A 15,896-nucleotide genomic window follows, 5' to 3' on the forward strand; every position below is an offset into this window, starting at 1 on the left:
TGAATGAGTGGAATTTCCCTTTTTCACAATCTTGTTGGCAGAAGACAGAAATTGTTTTGCAGCTCTACTTTTATACGATTTTAATGAGTTATGGTAATGCTGAAATCTGCTGTGCATCTGCCATAAGGGCACAAATTTCCTCCACACATCTACAAATACATAACAGAGCAAGCAATTATATTTATTGAATTAAAAATAAGAAAGTAACAAAGAATGACTAAATTATACTGATGTATGATTAATATGGAGGCTTTTTCATACTCATACTAAAATACATTTGGACTCTTCATCTGTTGAATATTCAAAATTAACATTAGATAGGAAGAAATCTTAAAGCACCCCCTTGAAAAGGGTGGTATCATTCCATTACAGAAAGCTTTAAATTAGCAATCTCATTTACCACTGGCTGTGTAAAGTCAGGACAAGGCCACTAAAATGACAGAGGAAAAGGATCAGTTGCAAGTTTCTAAGCACAGGATAGGGCTCATTCAAAGAGGGAAGAAATCACTCTTTTAGGAGAGTGTCTGTCACCTTTCTGTGGGCCACTGAATTTCCATGGATTTAGAAAAGAAAGCAAGACTCTTATGTGATAACTACAGTTTCAGGGTAATTAATTTTAAAGACAATAACCTGTCTTTGAGTTACTCTAGCAGGTATTTACAGGGAAAACCAAAATCACTACATTGTTCCCAGGCAAGAAGCATGAGTGTGAAAAAACACATTTTTTTTCTTCCCTGTAGCTTTGCTCTCGTCAGAATAAAGAGTCATAAGACACATCATTTAAAAGCATACAAATAAAAGATGCTTAGAAAAACAGGTCTGGCTGGGATGTGCCTGGTGTAGAAGACACTGGTGACTGTGTCCATGATACACTGTCTGCAGCCAGCAAAGGTTCTGGCTCCAAAATCAAGGTGTGCACTCTCTGAAAGGTTTCAGTGCATTTAAATGACTGACAGCTGACATCTACTTGACCAGTATGAGAAAGGCTTCCCCATCAAATTCAGCTACCAGAGTGTAACAAAGGATCCCTGAAAAATATTTTGTCTGTGTCAGAGATAGAAGGAGCTGGGAGGAATGGGTGAAGTCCACTAGCAGAGAAGTTCATCCAAGGAAGGTTTAGCTTTCATTTAATCCTCACTTACAAAGCACTTAACAGGAAACAAGCAACCCTTCCTATCACCTGCAAGGATCCCGAATTTCCCCCAAGGCCATGGCAGAGTATGGACACTGCCCTGCCAAGGGAATCCCCTCTGCCCCTGCCCATCCAGCACAAGATTCCAGTTCTCCCTGCTGAGCTGGGCTCTGTCCCCACAACACCCCCACTGCAGCTGGGGCACTGTCACAGTGCTAACACACTTCCTTCCCAAAGTACTAATGACTTTGTTCATTAGGTTGATTAGACCTTTTGACTTCTTAAGAGACAATTGGGGCTCAACTGCTGCGAGATGACAGGAGGAACTGTAATGCTCAAGGTGAGGGTGAGCTGTGCAGCCCCCAGTGCATTAGTGCTGCCACCCTGCTGACCTCCCTGGGTGGGCACACTGCCCCAGCCCCAGCCCCAGCCCCAGCCCTGCTGACCTCCCCGGGTGGGCACACTGCTCCTGCTCCAGCCCTGCTGACCTCCCAGGGTGGGCACGCTGCTCCAGCCCCAGCCCACTGCACTACAGAACACAGCCTGCACCACAGGGCCACCTTCCTGACAGATTTAGTTGGGTAACTGTACATTATAAAGCTAATCAGCTCTGCTTTTACTGGCAAATGACATCACACACCAGGGGACACGTGTGGAACTGCAGATACGTTGTGGAATTAATGGTCTTGCTCACATGTAAAACAATTGAAATAACTTGTTCTGATAAACCCATCAACTCCTAAACCTGTTGGCTCTAACAATTAGAATTTAGGCCTTGGTTCATCAACACCTTAAATATCCATTAATCCCCTTTCCAACTGTAAATGCCAAATAGAGGCTAAAACATGGCACTGCAAAGCCTCCAAATGTGTGCACAATACCACTTGATGGGGAATCTGATTGGATCTGTAATGTAATATTACAGACCATTCAAGTAGATTTCAAGATTAGATCACAAAATTATTCTTAATACACAAATTTACACATCTAATCTGCCATCGTAACACAAGAGAAGTATCTTTAAATATGAGACTAAGATTTAAGACTCCCAGATGCATTGAAAAATAGGTGTCTTTTTTATGCCTTTGCAAATCTCCCTTTATATGAATATTTTATATTCATCTGGCATAATGAAGTTCATTAGGGCACTGCTGCTATCTCATGACCCCTTAAAAAGCTGAGAAGTTCCAGCCCACATCTGATCTGTTGCCAGACCTATTTTTAAATTGGAATTGTGTTACATTCTAAAATAATGTTCAAGACTACTTAAGGCAGCAAGTGGAAAACAAAAGGAGTCTAGGACTTATTTCAGACTCTTCTGGAGTTTCAGGAAACCTGCTGTTATATTTTAGGAAGCCACAATGCAAATTGAAAGAAAAAGCCTGATTTTGATTAAGTCCACTGTGAAAAACTTCACCATGATCCCTCATCTTTCAAGGAAATCACTTTTCCTCAGCTCACTGGTTATGGCAGGAACTTTCAGAGTGAATATAAAGGACTAAAAATATGTGGGAAAGAAGACAGCTCTGATGAGAGAAGGACATGGAGGGGGACAGAGGCAAACACAAAGGATGCTTCTGGAAAGAGGCAGGAGCCAAGGTAACTCATGGGAATGTGACTACTCCCACTGCTGCAGGAGTGTGCAGCTGGGAGGGCAGCAGGGGAGTGCTGCAGAGAACAGCCAGGTAATAAAGACAGGGGGCAAAGATGGGGCAAATTAGGTCAACAGTGAGAGGCCCTCACACGAGCAAAGGTTTCACAAAACCTGATTATATGGAAGAAAAAACCAATGAAAAATCACCAACCCCAACAACCCCGAGCTGAAGACTTTGTTTAGACAACCCTCAAAGTTGTGCCGTGGAAGAGAGAGATGATCTCTGTGCATTATCAGGGGCAGCCTGTGGTGCAGGTAATGAATTTTGAGCTGCTGTGTGCATGCCTTCATACACGTAGGTGCTCCTTCAAAGCCTCTCTAATAAACACACAAACCATTAGAGCTGCTCTGCAAATCAGCCACGGAATTAAAAGATGTGGGTGGAATTTAAAGGTGCAGAACAAGATGCCAATGTGACAGGGTACAAGCTGTAAGTGCAGTGTCACTGCACCACAGCAACCCCAAAGAACCAGCAAACCCACGGCCATGGAAGGGGTTCTTGGAGCACTGGGTGTGCGAATAACCACATCCTGTGCTCAAAGTGGTGAGTGACAAAGGAAAGCCTGCAGGGATGTTCTAGGACTCATCACCTTTAATTCCATCCAGACTTACAATGAAACCAAGCCAGGAGGATGATCCTACTGCTCTGGATCCATGTATCAGTGCCAGGTACAACCAAAGGCACACCACTGCTCCACAGGCCCTTCCAGAGCTGGGACTGCAGTGTCATGGGAGGATTGGCCCATCACAGCTGAAGGAGGATCACAGCCAGCAGGATTCCACAAAGGAGACCTGACATTGGTGACAGCTGCCTGATGGGACATTGGCTCGTCCTGCTTGCAACTGTGACAACAAATAACCAGTCTGGATGTTCAGCACCGGAGAGCTCTCTGCATCCACCTCAGTCATAACGAATCCAGAAACCCTCTGCATTAAGCAAATGATACCAGAGCTTTATTAGCTTCTCAAGATGCTGCTCAGGAACAAAGAAATCATGTGCTCACAGGTTTGACCACACGTCTTCTAAAGAAAACTACATTCAGGCTCTGCTCAAAAAGACACCACCAGTTCTGATAAATCACTACTGCCAAGTGTAATCTCAAAAAGCATTTCAAACCCGTGTATTTACCTGTGCACACTGCACTGCCCAAACACTCACTGTCTCACCTAAGTGCCCATTTCCATTCCAGCCCCATTTCAGACAGTTTTTCCTGTTCCTCCCCACAATACACAGCCTCTGGCAGAGACACAGCAAGAGTGAATATCCCTATATACAGCACCAAAAAAATGGGCCATTTCTCTGAATTCTCCACCCTTGCAGTTGCTGGTGAGTTGGAATTTCTGAACAGCTGTCATTCCCCTGCACGTGACCTGATAGCAGGTGATCCTGTAAGAAGTTGTAAGAATATCACTGAAGGAGAACTAAAAGGGAGAAAGGTGGCTGTGAGTCAGGTGAATCCCTGATGCCAATCACATCAAACACATCGACATCCCTTCCAAATGTCCCATCAACAAACACATTCCTGACCAAACCCCAAAGAAACACAAAGTGTGCCCAGCAAGGACACAGATCTGTTCCTACAGAGCAGGTTGCCAATGAGGATGAAGCAATTTAAACACACAACTCAACTCTAAATGTGAAATTATGACACGCAGCTATTCAGACTTCATCAAAACCTTTTTAACACTGTAATTAGAATTCTGTGGCCTCTGCTTCTTTCAGAACTCTAGTAATATAGGTATTATTCTAATGCAATGCACCATTAAGTTGTAATCAATTCCACAACATCCAAAAATCCTTCAGACCAAAAGAATTTAGGTGTATTAAAATTGCTATGAAACTTCTGTAGAAAAAATGCAGAACAAGATTTATTTGCATTAAAACATTGTAAGAAAACCAGCTCAGATACTGATGGATTCAGTGAAAGTTCAACACCACCTGTTTACACATTATTTCAGATGGGAATATCCAACACCATTACAGAATCTGACCAAATTTGGACAAAACTGACTTCAAATGAAAGATGAAACTGCAAAAAACGTGTAACTGGAAAGAACTTACACCCCACAGCAGTGGTTTTGCTTCTCCTTTCAAAGCCTGTTAGTCTATCAGGACACCTGACATTTTCACGTTACACCAGGAAAATGACACACACTCACATTCACAAATAATGAAAGTACTTCACTGTAATGGAGCCAGGCAGCTTTCCAAGTGTTTCTGTGGCTAATTCCAGCCACTGCCTGCCCTGATTTTCTCCCCTCCATCAGCCAGACGCTTCCTATCCCTAAGCAACTGCTACAGCCCTGTAGCTGGAACTTCAGCAACAAGCCTGGCACATGAAGTGCAAAGGAGCCAGCAAGAAAGAGCTTGGGGGAAAGAGAAAAAAAATCACCATTTCACAGATCAAGAATAGAGGCATGAAAATAATAAGTAACTTGTACACGGTCACAAAAGTCTCTGGCAGAGCCAGGGAAAAGAACCGAAATTTCTTTAATCCCTGCTCAGTCCCTTAAATACAAGGCTATTCTTCCTCTTCCTACTTGATATTGTGTCAATGCAGGAGTGTAGGTGTTGAAAGACTAACAAAAGAAAAGTAATAGTATGGTATTATGAGCTGAGAAACCTAATCTTTATCAGATACAGCAAATCTCTATGATGCTGCCTGCACTGGGAACTCTCTCTTTGTCCTGAATATGCTTTAAATTACTGGTATAATGTGTACTGGATATTGTTCCACTCTCATATTTATTCCACAAAAACCCCTGTGGCCCGCATGCGATTTTATCATTAGCTGGCAAGGTAATTTCAGGCCTGGCTCTGCAATCATTCCATGAGCAATGCTCCCGGCGAGGCCGGGCCGTGCAGCATGCAAAGCAGCTGCCAATCCAGGGGCCCTTTTCTATTTTAGCTATTGTGGAACATCAGTGCCAATACAGAAAAGGAGAAAAATTACAGGGCAATTCTTTATATGAGTTATTTTATACTATGACAAAATATAAAAGTGTGCTTGGAAAAACAATCTACAAGTATTGCTATTTTTGCTTCATTTATTAAAATTAAATAGAACACAAACTATTTTGCTAAAATAGGAAATAATATTCTGCAAAAGTGATAAGTCATTGGCCAAGATTTATGAATGATCAACATGCCTAAAGATCACCTATGCTAATATTTTGCTTTCTTTTGATTTCTTAGATACATGTAAAAAGCCAAACCTGACCCAAATCAATGAAACTTCCATGATTCATCCAAGTTAATCTGATGGAAATATGGTTTTGTGCAAGGTGTATATGACTCCTGTATCATGATCCCCATGGATCATGGACCTGCCACTCCAAGGACACTTGTCCCGTGCTGCTCGTTCCAGAGCATCAGTCTGTTCTGTTCTGTTCTGCCAAGCCACTGCTGGGGGAGAGCTGAGCCATCAGCGCCACAACACCCGGGGTGCTTCTCCTCAGGGATGGAGGGAGGCAAAGGCAAGCATTTCCCTTTCAAAATAAATGAGACCTCTTCTCTCTCCTTTTACCATTTTTTCACTCTTTGTCAGGAAGAGGCACAGATGATGAGGCTCTCCTCTACAACACCTCACACCTTGCAGTTTTGATTCAAATCCTTTAAGAAATAAAGATAGAAACGCTGCCTCTGAGAGCCTGGGAACGCTGGGTCTTCCAAACATTCAGTGCAAGATCTGTGATCTGCCTCAGTCCCCCGCTGCCTCCCTGGCATGTTCACAAACAGAAAGTTGCATCCAGTGTGAGGATGGAAAGAGAATCAGATTTTTCCTTTCCCCACTTGCTCCACAGGTTTTGCTCAATGAAGGACAAAGGAGCCAAGGGGAATTGTTGTGCATTCCTGCAACCCCTGACGCCAAGTTCTGCAGCAGGTGGGACTGTGTCGGGTTTGGCCACGTGACTCCTCCAACTCCCATTCCATTGCTACACATTTCCAACATGGAAACCACGTGGAACTCCCCAACTCCCCTAGGAGGGGGAAAACACCACCTAATCCGAGCCCTGTGCTGGGAGCAGCTGGCTGGGAGCAGCAGCTCTGCAGCCCTGGAGCTGTTGTGGAGACCAACACGGGAGCGCTCGGAGCTGGAAGGGCAGGGCAGGGTCCGGCTGCACGGCCTCGTGTTCTCACAGGGAGCAGATGGCAGAGCCCCGCCAGCTCTGCCCCCTCCACACCCCTGTGCCCTCAGAGATCAGCTTCACCTTGTACAAGTGCTTCTCAGCTGCTCTGGAACCTCCTGCTCTCAGCGAGGCAGCGGAGCCGACCCTGCCAGCACTGCCATCCAGAGCCCACAGTGACGTCAGTCACATCCATGGCGTGCTCGTGAGGAGCACTAACAATTGACAAAACATTACCCAAATATTTGAAAAAACACTCATTTTGATGCTTTGTTTTGGCAGTCAATTCAAGCTGCATTCTTGGAAAAATGTACAGGAATTTCTGTGACTCACACGGTGAACGATTCCATCTTGGCTGGGGAGGTTTGGAGCTGTTCTAATTACTAATAAAGTAAAACTTTCCCTACACACTCATAAAAGAATTGTTAATAATGATGTCTCTTATTGCGGTGACCTCACAGCTTTGAGACCCTATTTTCAGTTTCTTTATAATTTTCAGCTGCACAAATACATGTTTTCTGCTCCAAACTCCTGTTTAGCTCTAAGGCCTCAGCTCACATTAGCTCAGCATCCTGCCACGAGCACCTTCAAGGGAAGCAGAGCTGACCAAAATGCACCAACTCAACTCACCAACAATAAAATACAAGTTCCTGAATTTCAACAAGTTTAAACTCTAGAACGTAGTAAACACTGACCAATAATTGCTATAGCTCAGAGTCACCCTGAACACTTCATTAGCTCAGTTACTGCCTGCTCCATTGATTACTGCAAGTAATTTTTCCATGTTTCCATTTTAGCAGCACAAAATTACATTGCCCCAAATGCAGGAGCTGCTCATTTAAAGAATGAAACTTGCCTAACAGTGTGGTTAGTTCTGCTAATGCAACACTTCACATTCAATAGCAATTTAAGCTCATTTTTCAGGATTAAACAAAATACTCCGAACTTTTTGCAACATTTTTGTCACATACAAACCCCCACCCCCAACTCTATTAAGAATTGTATTTTCCACTGCTTATCTTTCCACCCTCCACAAATCCTTTCAAAGCTTAAAGCCAGTTCCTGAGGTGCTGAAGGGTTAACGCTCTGTCCTGTGGTCACTGCACACAGAGTTTTGGGTAAGCAGGATTGCTGTCAGACACAACCCAGGCAGGTGTGGGCAATAATTAAAGGCTTCAGCACATCTACCTGGGTGAAGTATTTTTGCCTCCTATTCTGAGGAGGAAGCCCTCTCCGTGGAGAGCAGAAGAGCTCATTAATGAGGCTAATTAGGTGTAAAGGGGGTAGAGTCTGGCATCAGCTGCAGCTTATAGAAGCTAATCATTAAGCCCTGTAATCTCTACCCCAGAACAGCAGATGATCATGTTCCTAGGTGACTGATGTTGCTAAGAAAATTTCCAGCACCTGAGTACCTGACCAAATACTTTTTGGGAGGCTAAAAATTCCCTTAACCCGCCCCGTGCCAGACAGCACAGTCACATCCTTTCTTCACTCATCAATTTTCTAACAATGGGTATCCAACGAGATTTGAACTTGGCAAGAGGCCCATAATGTCATTTATTTTAGAATTAAAAAATAATAATAATCAGTGCCATCAAAAGCATTTGGAAAGGGAGGGCAGGAAATAAGGGTTGGTGGAGTAACATGCAAGAACAACACAGACAGGAGCAGTAATGCTTGAAAAAGAGTGACCACATACACCTCCTGAAGGTTTGTGAGTTTTCAGTGTAATTTCTTTGCATAAAGTAGTGAGGGTAGTTACAATACCACAGGGATGAAAGCCTTGTTAATAAATATGTAAAATAAGGATTTCATTGTACTTCACCTAATTTGAAATGAGAAAAAGAACATAATTTCCATGGAGAGAGAATACATGGAAGCAGAGCTCAATCTGGAACTTGTTTTGTAAAATGAATTGCAAGAATAGCCAACTATTGCAGCACCTCAACGGGAATGTTTGAGTTGATCAGGCAGAACAGACTTCACTGGCAAACTGCTACTGTCCTTTTATTCCTCCCACTAAGCAGCAGATACGAATCAAAAATGTTTAGATTCAGTTCAAATTGAACAATAAATAGAATACTTTTTGTGTCCATGCTACTTGTGGACTTGGAGACGGACAGATTAAACAACATGAGCTGCTCAGAGGTGGCTCTTGCTATAATCCAGGATATGGATGTACCCACCAGGATAAGCCACATTGGACTCCTCTTACCATCAACAGAAAAAACACCTCCAACAATAACTAGCACCTTATCTTACAATACACAGGTCAGTCCAACTGGATGATAAAACTGCTTTGTAGCCAGCACCACATTATGTTAATAATTCTGCAGATAAATAATAAAGCCCAAACCCCGTTGGGTAACACAGGTTTGTACAAAAGCCCTGACTGAGCCCTTCCCCAGCACTGAGCACACTGTGCTTCAGCTTCCCCTGCTCTCCAGTGTCACCAGCACAAGGAGCTCTCAGGCAGCACAGAAGTGCTCAGTGCCAAAGGGGTGTTTGTGTCAAACAAACCCGAGCCCAGGCCTCTCCCAGGTATCTCTCCAACTGCCCCCAAACCAACACAAGCTTCCTCAGTGTCACTTGGTCGAGTGCTTGGCGGGATCACCACCTTTCCTGCACAGAACAGCTCCTTGCTTGTTTTGAACCTTTGCTGTTACAAACCCCATTTGGTTGCCTGTGGTTTGTTATGCTGGAAGAGACAATGAGGGGCCAGGCCTGATCCTCCTCCTTCAAACTGTCAGGGAGAGCTTTCCCTGTAACTAATGCCACAAAATTGACTGCCATTCCCATTATCTTTGATACTCCAGTAACCAGACTGGACATTTTCTGGGGGAAAGGTGCCGTGTTTGTAAGCAGGGGGTAAGTGTGGTCAGCAGTTGGGGTAGGTACATACAAGTGTCTGAGTTAACAGAGGGAAGGGCAAACCAGAACTGTGTCACATCTCCATCAATGGTAACCACCACTGTTTCCCTACAGTCCAGCTCCCCACCACGACCATGCATGTCCCACAGCTGGTCTGCAGGGACAGGAGAGGCTGTCCAAGGGGTGATCCCATGATGCGAGTGCTGTTCCCCTGTTCTGAGCCGTGCTCCATTGTTCCTTGGCCGTGTACACCCTTCATTTCAGTAATTAGCTGTCAGCACGGCCCGACAGCAACCTGGGCTTGTCTGCTTAAATCGTATTAATGAAATGCAACCCACTAAATGTCCTGGCTGCACATCTGTAATTGTGGTACACGGGGAGGCTGGGCATGGGGGCAAACTGCAGCTCCTCCACAGGGCACTGTGGTCAAGCACATTAATCCGTTATTTCTTAGGGATTTGACAACCAATTAATTCTACAGGGCTTCCTATACAGCGATAAGAACCAATGATCCACCACCCAACAGGAAAAGCTGTGCCCAACATTTGTGAACACAACAGCCTTGGAGGCAGAGACACAAGAACTCCAGGCTGCAGCCTTGCAAATGTCCTTTCTGTATTTAAAGATTCAGCATCTGAATGTTGAAACCTAACTGTAGAACACTCAGTGTATCCACCACACCAAGATCCTTATCATATATGTAAGGTTTTGAAGTGATGTTCCTGAAGAACACAAAATGCAACTGATAACTCCTGGTTGTAAACTGATGCTTGTCAGTCAAGCCACTGCCCCCTTTTCTGTTTCATGTTCTCCATCACCAAAGACTTTTTCAAAGAACAGAGTTTGGACAAGATAAGAAATGAGAAAAACACATAATGGAATATCCTGTGGGTATATATATATATATATATATATATATAGTCTTTGGGAAACTTTCCCGTCAGTTCTGACTGCACAATTGCTATTAACGTTTAATTAAAATTGAGCACAATAAGCTATGACAAGATAATGGCTGGGAAACGTGGCTTTAGGGCAGAGAGAGGATATCTGGAACTCTGGCTGCATGTGATGCGTTATTTTTGGTTGCATTTGGCAACTATTGAGATTTCTGAAACACAATTATAATGATCTACAGAGATTCACAGAAGAGAAAAGAACAGCACTGCATTTCAGTTACCTCAGGATCTGTAACATATGCCAAACAAGTAACAGATTTTTAGGGCCCCGGTACCATCTAGTCCTTCATGTTTCATTCATGTTCACACCCACACCAAAGAACACTCTTTTTCAACTAAAAAGCCCCTTCAAGCCCCTCCTAAACAATTAAATATTTTGTTATTTATCCATAAATAAAATTATTTATTTCTTCCCACGGGTAGAAATTCTTTGACTATCATTTACCTCCACAGCTGAAGGCAACAATCACACAGGCCTGAAGCAGAAGTGGGGAAAAGCCCTGGGAATGACCCTGATGCAGGGAAATCAATGGCCCTGTGCTGGAGAAAGCTGGAAGCTCATTCTGAGAGAGCTGGGCTGCGATTTACTCACCACGGAAAGGAGAACACGATCAAGTGACATTTGGAGGAGAGCACAGACTCCAATATTAGCTTCAAATCCCCAAATGAGGGGGCACAACATATGTATGTTCTTAAATTTTCCACCAAGCACTTCTCCCTGGGCATCGGGAGCCACTGCTCCAAAACACCCCGGATTTAGAGCTGCAGAGAAACATTTGGGGAAAATACTTACACACTTCTTACAACTAAAAATTTATCTCAAGCATGAACTTCCTTGCCAAGTTACATATAAAATGTAACACACAAAATGTTACATATAAATAACATAGAATGTTACACATAGGATGTTCTTATGTGTAATAAGGAAGCATCTTTAGATAAAAGTGTTGTTTATTTGTCATATATTCTTAGTTGAGGATATGTAATAAATTCTTGGTTGACAAATGGGGGATGAGCTTTAAAGGCAAACTAATCACACATATAATTCTTACAAATTGCTCTCATTTTCACCATTAATCCTCTCTAAGATAAAAGGTTCTGGACATACAGACTTTAGCTGCTGCTTGGAGAGCTTCACCAAAATAATCCTTCAATATATTTTTCTTTTCATTGAGCAGCAGGAGTAAGCAAAGTACAGATATCATCTACAGCTCCTAAAGCATCCTCAGAGCAAAGCCAAGGCACCTTCATTTGCACAGGACTTTTAAGAATCTAGTATTAGTCACTATCTCTGAGAAATACTCAAAGCGGAATTCATGTAATATGTCAAAATAATGTAATGCCAATAACAAGTTTTATGCTTTAAGAATTAACAACACGTATGAATGATACACACATAACAAACAGTTACGTGAGATCTGCTATAAAATATCTTATTATTCAAATCACCAAACTAAATACTGCATCAGAAATTATTCAAAAGAGAGCTACACTTGGACACAAGAGTAACCTTTAAGGAGTTAAAATGTCCTCAACTACAAGTCAAGTTGAAACTTATTTAATTAGGTTCTGTATTTGAAAAAAAATGAAATAAATTCTTTCATTAACTAAACCAAACTCCCTTAAAGGCAACAATATGTTCCCTCTCTGTCAGGACAGAGCGCAATGAAATCTTTATTTTAATTGGGGTTAGCTAAGGGGCCATTTGGCTTCAGATGCTTTGTTTATCAGCCCTAAGCTTTACAGCTTAGCCAGGACTTGAAATATTAAATTACAGAATGATTTCACTAAATAAAATAAAATAAAAAAAATACACTCTTCCAAGGGGTTTCAATAGAGATAATTTTAAATGTGCATTTTGAAAACTGGAAGTCCGAGTCAAAGATACCTCAAGAGAAAACCCTGATTTCCTTCAGCATTACTGGAAATAGGTCTCCTTTTTTAAATGCCTCCCGTGCTGGCTCCTCATGCCAGCAGAGATGCAGCTGCACAACAAGGGCTCTCGCCACAGCCCTGACTGTGGGGACCAAACCAGCAACACACTCAGGGCTGTGAGGGTTCTCCAGGCTCTCCCAGGGAAGCCCTGGAGTCTGGGACCTGAAAAGCTCACGGCTGATCAACCCAATGCCACGGAAAAGCAAATGAATCCTTATTTGGGAGATGACACCTTTTCCTTTTTTCCTGTACTAAACTAATTTACAAATATCAGACATCTCCAGTAATAGAGTTACTGAAAATCCTCCGGAACCAGCAATTCCAGGAAGGGACAGTGAGCAGGAACTGCACCAGATCACAGCCCCCGTGCACTCCAAAGTGCAGCGAAAATTACCACAATAATCCAGAAAAACTGCCTGCCTTATTGGGGGGATCAAGCTTAGGCTGGATTTTTTTGGATCAAATTTTGGATTTATTTCTTATTAAATCTCCAAGTGTTAGGAGTGTTCCTAAAACTAAAATAAAATGATAAAAAGAAGAAATAAGGAAAACTTCAAACCTGATTTCCACAAATAAAATACATATAATGGTATTTTCATATTCTTTCCCCCTGGGGATCACTGAAATGTGACGTGTCATACATTATTTAAGATAAAAACTATGCCCATAGTATTTTATTAAGCCCAGTTTAAGAATTTGATTTTATTTTAGAGACAGAACTTGGTCTTTCTTTTGTTTTGAGAAATAAAATCATTGCCACCAAATCCGAAAGAATAAAGCTTAATTCACACAAAACACTGAGATCTGTGCTTCATCTTTATGCTACCCTTAAGAAAATATAATAATTCCAAATTAAATGTATTATTCATATATATTTTTAAATTTTTCTCTAGACAGCTCTGTGCATACCTTCTCTGTAGTGTTCCCTCGTGAGAACTACAATAAAATGAGCTGCTTCTGCAACTTCTCAGCAGGTATTTTGATTTGAGAGTAATCACAGTCTTCTCTACAATCTTCATACAATTTATGTTCTGATCATCTAACAAATAAGTAAAAGATTTAAACTGACATCAATATGTATACTTTTCTCTAACAATGCACACTAATTGCGTATCTCTAAATGAGAAAAATGTTTATTAAAAAAAATAAATCTAGTGAATGTACCAACTATTGAATTCAAAGCAAAGACACCACATGTGTCTAAATAAATATCAAGGAAGTGTCAGAGGTAAATGAGGAGAGACCAGGTGAAGTGTGTGTGATGTGTTAATTGTATTCAAGAAAAATAATAGAGAAAGACAGAGAAGCTGAACTTCCAATTATCATAATGGTATCTACTTCACAACACATTTTCAAACTTGAAAGAGACATTTTAAACCATAGGAATTCTGAGCAGAATACCTCCAGCTGTGCTCTGCATAAATCTTGCACGCTGTACATACACAGTTTATTTAAATACCAAGTAAAGTTATGACTTACAAAATGCATATTTCAGTCACAATAGCATATCTGTCATTGCCAGAGCTGCTACTCACTGAATGAAAGGCACAGAAAACAATGAATTAAATAAGAAAGAGATAAGAAAGGACAGAATGTTTTCATGTGATGTTTTACCAGACTGGAGTAGCGTGTGTTTTAAAGAACAACGCGTTTATGAGCCCTCTGCTGAGTTTACATTTTTGTGTCCCCCAAAATAACAGGAAGAAGAAAAAAGTGGTCCTCAGTGTCAGACTAATGTTGCCTGTATGGCACTGTGGTCGTGAGCCAGAATTTCCCTTTCCCTGAGGCGCTGCCTGTCCCAAACTCCAGGCTGTTTGGCAGCCCAGGTGCCCAGTTCTCTGCAGTGCAGGGCCCTGGTCCCATCCCCGTGTCCCATCCTGGGGACAGGCAGCACACTGGGATGGCACTGGGCCCTGGGGCAGCAGCAGAGTCCCAGGGTACCTCCCAGGGAAGCCCAGCTCTGGGTGCAGCAGGGCTCCAGTGCTGGCTGCCAGGGCAGCAGCCACACTGCACTGTCAGCTCACTCTGCCTTTGGCCCTGCCACATTCCAGGGTTCCCTGCTCCAGCTCCATCCCCATCGATGCAAACCATTACAAGTCACTGTGATTCACTGCCTTTCACCCCACTGCTCTGGTACTGTAACAGCACAAATTGTACACTCCAACTCATCCACAATGTACAGTGTGCACAGTGAAAGCTCAGAATGGCATGACTTTTCTATTATGAAGGTCTATTTAGTTTGTTCATAACCTGATTAAATATCCTATTTTTTATCGGTTTTTTCATCAATATTGTCTGCTACTGAAATCTACTTTACAAATCCCAATACCACAATCTCTTCTACCATCCTCTGTCAAGGGAAGAGATCCTTTCTGTTCAGTTGTACAGCTGCTCACACTACTGAGAATGCACAGTTCACTCCTTCCCTACCTGCCTGAAAGGTCTTTTGGGTGGGGTTTTTAGTGGTTATATGTGTGTGTGTGTGTTGTCTGGGTTTTTTTTTCCTAATATCAGATACAACAGCTCATTTAAAAAACACACAGTCACTGAGTGCCTTACACAGCAGCTGAATTCAAGGGTGATGTTATTTTCTGCTTGGTGTTTGTTTATGTGCCTTGTTGTTCCCCTCCGAGTCCCCTGCGTTTTATTAGTTCAGGAAATATCTTCAAGTTCTCCTGCACGGAGGCATTTGCACGGTGCTTCACTGCTCACCGAGGCTGTGCTCTCTCAATTATAACCAAAGTATCGGGAGAAAACGCAAGAAAAACACAGGCAAGAGTCAGGCTAAAACAAACAACCAAAGGCTTGAAACAAATTGAGGAGAAACAACAACAAGTGCATAAAATAGCAAACAAACCCCAAAACCAGGTGTGATAGGCACAGACAAATAACTGAATATCCAAATCCTCGCAGAGCAAAGCTGACGTACCACGAACTGCTCCTCACTGCTCAGCCTGCCCTGGTAATAGGGAGATTTAGAGGCTTTGGAACAAAGCTCCTTTTATTCTGCAGCACCACCATGGAAGATGCAGAGTGACCTGATCCAGGCTGATGGCTGAACACACAACTGCTGCAGGGGCTGCAAAGTTACACAACGAAACCCAAGACACTTCTCCTCAGCCTGGGCATGGGTGCCACAAACAGAGACCTCACAAACCCGCCTGTCAGCACCAGCAGGCAAACACTGCTGATCTCAGGGGGGGCAAACACTGCTGATCTC

The 15,896-nt window shown here is 42.7% G+C and overlaps 1 protein-coding gene across 1 annotated transcript in view; it reads right to left on the reverse strand.

Moving 5' to 3' along the window:
• The window catches only part of DENND1A (DENN domain containing 1A), a 150,485-nt gene that overhangs the window by 32,436 nt on the left and 102,153 nt on the right, over window positions 1-15,896 (reverse strand). The window lies entirely within an intron of this gene.

This window comes from Neopelma chrysocephalum, unplaced genomic scaffold (assembly GCF_003984885.1).
Source record: "Neopelma chrysocephalum unplaced genomic scaffold, ASM398488v2 Primary Assembly neopelma1_74, whole genome shotgun sequence".
NCBI classification, from domain to species: domain Eukaryota; kingdom Metazoa; phylum Chordata; class Aves; order Passeriformes; family Pipridae; genus Neopelma; species Neopelma chrysocephalum.